Source organism: Telopea speciosissima, chromosome 6 (assembly GCF_018873765.1).
Source record: "Telopea speciosissima isolate NSW1024214 ecotype Mountain lineage chromosome 6, Tspe_v1, whole genome shotgun sequence".
Lineage (NCBI taxonomy): Eukaryota > Viridiplantae > Streptophyta > Magnoliopsida > Proteales > Proteaceae > Telopea > Telopea speciosissima.
Genome location: NC_057921.1, coordinates 25,734,452 through 25,740,316, shown reverse-complemented (window position 1 = coordinate 25,740,316; position 5,865 = coordinate 25,734,452).

Here is a 5,865-nt window from a genome sequence, read left to right as displayed (position 1 = left end):
CACGTATCCCCAGACTTCATAACCTATACGGGAGTACGTGTACCAAGGTAAATCTTATCAAACACCCCGATCAATAATCAAGCAAATAGTGAGTGGGTTTTGGGTGATGTTTGGGCTTGTTATATATATAGATCAATCATATACTTGCTCACATGCTTGCATCCATCATGTACATGCTACATTCTTGCATATGAACTATATTGTTACATACGAATTAATGTGATGTGGATGTGTTTACTTTACATTATTGTATCGGGTTACGGTACCGGGTATGTCGGTGCCAGAACCCCAGAAATGATTATGAGAATTAATGATTATCATCCTGCCCTGTATGGGCCATGCCGTGCTGGTACCCGGGTACTAGATGGAATGGGACGTTGATGAACCCGGAATACCTCTCGGGACGATAGGACTTGCATGTAGTATATTTGCGGCTAGGATTTATTTTCCCATACTATGAGTCTACGACCCTTACCAACAGTGGTTTAGGTGTTGGGTGATTGGGACTCCTTGTTGCCTGTGGGGGAGAGAGGTCAGGTCAAGGATGACCACTGATCATCGGGGTCTGCCACTGGGTGGCCTTGGAGGCTTCGACCGGTATAGGCTCCCTGGTGATAATAAAGGTTTCATTATGGAGATAAGTTAAGTAACCCACAGTGTCTGCTGAGTTATCATAGTAGCATATACCCTGACTTAGACTGTTTATTAGGTGGAAAATCCATTTAACATTACATTCATCATGGACTATGTGTGATTGTGTTTTTGTGCTTTCCCCTTCCCCTCACTGGCTCAGTGGAGCTAAACTCCTGTGTACACACTCTTTTAGATTTTGATGCAGATGGTGGATACCTAGCTGGTCTAGAGGCCCAGCTTGCAGACTACGATGGTATTGGCATGGAGGAACCTGAGGCTATGTCGGGAGAACACGGCGATGGATGCCCCTGCGATTTTGTGCCTACGGGCCGTCATGTTGTTGGGGATAATCCCCTCTTTTGATTCTTTTGGGGCTTTGTGCCCATTATGAACATTGATTGTAGTAATACTTTATATTCTTTTGAGTAGTTATGTCATGGTTAGTCAGTAAACAGTGTTAAACTACTATTGTATCAACTAGCCAGCTGAACATATAGTAACTGTTATTTATGTCGCTTCCGCTTGTATTTACTCTATTTTGAATGGAATATTCCTTCCTTCTTTATAAATTGCAATTATTATGCTTGTCCTTGACTGTTGACTATGGACTGGGATACTGTGTCATTGATCCTGGTAGGAAAGAGGATGATGTGTGTCATCCTAGTCACCCCTTGACTGTGCTTATTCCTATTATTGGGATGGGGGCGTGACATGTTTATCTACGCTGTTGCGTACATTATGATCCTCCCCAAACCTCGTAGTAGCAGGAACTCGTGTACCCGGATGTTCGTCCTTTGTTTTTTAAAACCAAGGGGATATTTAGTTACCTCTTGGAAGCAATCTTTGGAGAGAGTTCTCTGAGCAGACGGGGACGAGATGGGTGAGGTAGCCAATGGGACACAGATTGCTCAGATAAGGGTGGAGAGGAGAGACAGAGAGACAACGGCGTTAATGGTCGGCATTCCTCTAGTCACCTCTGGCTGTGAGCTGAAGGAATTGTTTGCTGGTGAGAGATTTCCCAAGGAGTAGTTCTCATCCAGAAGGTGTTTACCCAAATGGAGGGAGAAAGAAGAGGGTTTCTTGGAGTTGAGGTGGTAGTATTTGTCAGTGGTTTTCCACAATGTGAGAACAGAGGGTTGTTGGGTTTGGGTTATCTAAGTTGTGGTGAAGGAAGAAAGGAAATCGATCAGCGACGATGGCGCGTTGGGAAGGCTTAAATTTACTGTACCAAAGGAGATTGACAAAAATTTAGTTGTAGAGGGGAGAGCCCTTGTACGTAGTATTGAAGCAGAGGTCGTTGCTCCTGGGCCAACTCAATCAGTGAGTTTTCTCTCGGCAGAGGAGACATAAAAGTGGGAAACAAGCAACAAGCATGAGTTGTAAGAGCATAAGGGAAATAGAAGATGAAAAATCCATACTCAAAAGAAGCTTGGGTAATTAATTACTTATTGTAAGTTAAAAGTGAAGAAGGAAAATAAGAGAAGTTGAGATTGTGACTGCTGAGTTCGGATGCTTGAGGTTGTGAATTGAAGGAGGAGCCTTTATATATAGAGCTTTGGCCCTGGAGAGAGGAAAACTGACAACAGGAGTTGGGGACTCTTAAATCTTTTGGACCAAATAAGGGAAAACATACTTTACACTCCACACATGAATTGACCACATTCCGTTCCTTTCCTTGGTTTCATGAACTTGTTGTTTAGGAGGTCTTAGGTTGTTCATGATCTTCTCTTGAATGTGTTGAACAGTGATGGCCACTGAGGGGGGTGAATCGATGGACTCTAAAACTTTTCCCTTCAATAGGTTCACCTCCTAGTTCATCTGTTGATGTCCTCAACACTCACCACAACCATCCACACAGTTTCTCAAAAGACACACAAGCACACAATCACACTCTAATAACAATCCTGACTCAGTCTCATACAATCATAGTCACTGATACTGCTGCCAAGAGTTGTTAAACCAAGTGCTGCCAAGAGCCAATGCTATCACTCAATATGCCACTCAACCATACACACTACTGGCACATATAATCACATACGCACCCTAGCCTGACAGTCAAAGGCTCTACCAGGTGTGTCACCCATCTAGCGGAAAAGTACTTCTAACCAAAACAAGCAAGCATCCACAACATAAAGAAATACGTGCTTCGACAAGTTACCTACATGCACGGAGTAATGGTCACTCAAACCTCAACATCTATTCATTACTAATTTTCCCAGCATAAAACTAAGAGGCCGCACTCACGGCAAATGATGTTTCAGTGACACCCATGACTCAGAACACCCATTGGTAACCAACACTGTGTCCAGATGCAACTTGACAACTCAATAAAAATACTTGGGCTTATATGAATGCCCTACAATGTCAAGCATATCTAGCCTAGGTCAATGCAGTAATACAATCTAGCTAGCAACATGCTATGTCTTTGATCACTGGTATTTCTAAAATAAACCGGAATGGCTACTGGCTCACTGGAATCTTCAACTCCTCCCAAACAGATGGAGAAATGGAATCTTCAAGTGTGCTCAATCACTGATGTCCTGGAGTGGTTCCTGGAAGTGTGGAAAACCATTTTCTTCTTGCCTTCTCCTTTATTTTCTTTTCTTTTCCTTTCTTTTCCTTTCCTTTCCTCTCTTTTCTTCTCCTTTCCTTTCCTTTCTTTTCCTCTCTTTTCTTCTCCTTTTCCCCTTTCCTTTTTCCTTTCTTTCTTTTTACACTAGACTAGACCTCCTCCTAATATGAGTTGAGCTTCCAATTTCTTTCTTCTTTGTCTTTTCCTTTCTTTCTTTCTTCCTTCTTCTTTCTCTTCCTTTCTTTTCTTTCTTCTCTCTTCCTTTTCTTCCTTTCTTTTCTTTCTTCTAATATGAGTTGAGCTTCCAATTTCCTTCTTCTTTGTCTTTTCCTTTCTTTCTTTCTTCCTTCTTCTTTCTCTTTTCCTTTCTTTCTTTCTTCCTTCTTCTTTCTCTTCCTTTCTTTTCTTTCTTCTCTCTTCCTTTTCTTCCTTTCTTTTCTTTCTTCTCTCTTCCTTCTCTTCCTTTCTTTTCTTTCTCCCCCTTCTTTCACTCCATTTTTATGCAACTACGAACATAGATTCGACCAACAGTGGACACACTCTATTATGGCAGCTTAATGGACTTCAAAGAGTGCAAGGATGGGGTGGGTGAAGTCTTCCATGTACACAATAAGAAAGGAGAAGGGTTTTTGCGATTTTTGCTCCACAGAAGCTGTAACCTCAGTCTTATTGTCATTCTAGTGGATAGAGCTCGGAGAGATGAGAAAACCCCAATTTGGAACACCTCATTTGGCCACCGGAGGGAGATATCGTGTTTTAAAGTTGGACCATCCGTAGAGCTCAAAATAGAATCTTGGGGGAGAGCAGGGTGTACGTGCATTGCACTTAAATGGATCTTGATCCCATGTAGCGCCAGTGCATCAATATACTTAGCAAGCTCCATCAGATCATAATCTAGAAAGATACTTCGAATGTTGGCCGCAGGATTCTATCAATGTCAGCAGGAATCAAGGGAGATCTCGTCCGTCAGATCTAGATCACGAGACGAGATGATCGTCAACGTCTAACGCGTCAGATATGCGTTTTGAGCTTTGATTGGCTCATACAGTACGGTCATCTGAATACCATCAGATCAGCAGAGAAAAGGTGGGATTTCTTCCTGGCTGTTAGATCTAAGATTCTCCTTCTCACAACACGTGACTCTCTGAGGGGTCATGAAATCGAGCTTTGATTGGCTCGTATAGTACGGTCATCCGAGTACCATCAAATCAGTAGAGAAAAGGCGGGATTTCTTCCTGACCATTGGATCTGAGATTCTCTTTCTCACAACACGTGACTCTCTGAGGCATCATGAAATAGAATCTCGATTTGGTACTTCGTACACGAGCGATGCATTGAATCAAGGACCACGAAGGTCTACGATTTTGGACCATAGTTGACCGTATATTCAAATTCAAAATTCCAGTTGAACCTTGTTTTATCGATTGGAATCTTCTACACTTCCAGCCTATCAGAGAGCTCGAAATGGAATCTTGACTATAACTTCGTTTTACCTCCGATTTGAGCACCGTTTGGGGCCATGTGTCCATGATGAGGAGCACTACCAATCTAAACTGGCTACATCAGCAAAATCCTTGCTGTTTTCTCAGGGAAGCCAGAAACAATTCAGATTCCCTAAAATGCCCTTCATTTTAGGTGACCAAACGGGAAACGTTGTAACTTCACCGCCCAAACTCAGAATTGCATGATTCCAGTTATGTTTCAAAGAGTACTCAACGAACTACAATATTTATGCAGACTTCTCCGCCAAGTTCTACCATTACACCCTCTGAAAATGCTAACGAACACGCTGCTAGTGCGGAAACCTATGAAATCAACATTCTTAATGCACCTAGCCTTCACCCAAGGCTGTTTAAGGCTTCCAAACACTTTATAATATTAAAATGAAATGTCATATGCTGCCACATAAGCCCAAATGCTCCTTCATCACTACTAACATGTCACATCACTATCAAATGACCAAAATGCCCCTAAGAGTTGTATCAACACCCCACTGATCTCTATGACTGACATAATCACCAAAACACTCCTATATGAAATGGTCATATGCTGCCACATAAGCCCAGATGCTCTTACATCACTGCCAACATGTCACATCACTGTTAAAATGACCAAAATACCCCTTTGAGTTGTATCAACACCCCACTAACCTCTATGACTGACATGATCACCAAAACTCTCCTGTATGCTGACTATCAGCTACCTAGGTCATCATTACTTTATAAAATTACAAAAATGCCCCTACAATGTTGTCCATGCCTGAAAATGATAAAAATGCCTCCGAATGACTCCCAAATACTATGGGACCTCCATATACCCTACCACACCCCTATAAAAATGTCACTGCCACTGTGAACACGATAAGAACTACTAGGGGTGCTAGGACACTATCCAATCACTTGCCAAAGGCCTGCTAACTCAACTAGAATATTGCCTGAACTGTCCTGATCACATACATTGCTCTAGTCTACCATTATGCACTGCCTCTATCACTGTACTGCACCAAGATGCATTGTGTTGACAAAAACAACAAAAACAATACATGCTCTATGTTGACAACAATGACAACCAACACACAGTCACTGTCATCTGCACTATGTGTTCAATTGAATGATCTAAGTGCAAACAAAGAATTCCATTTGATTAATCATTGACAAGAG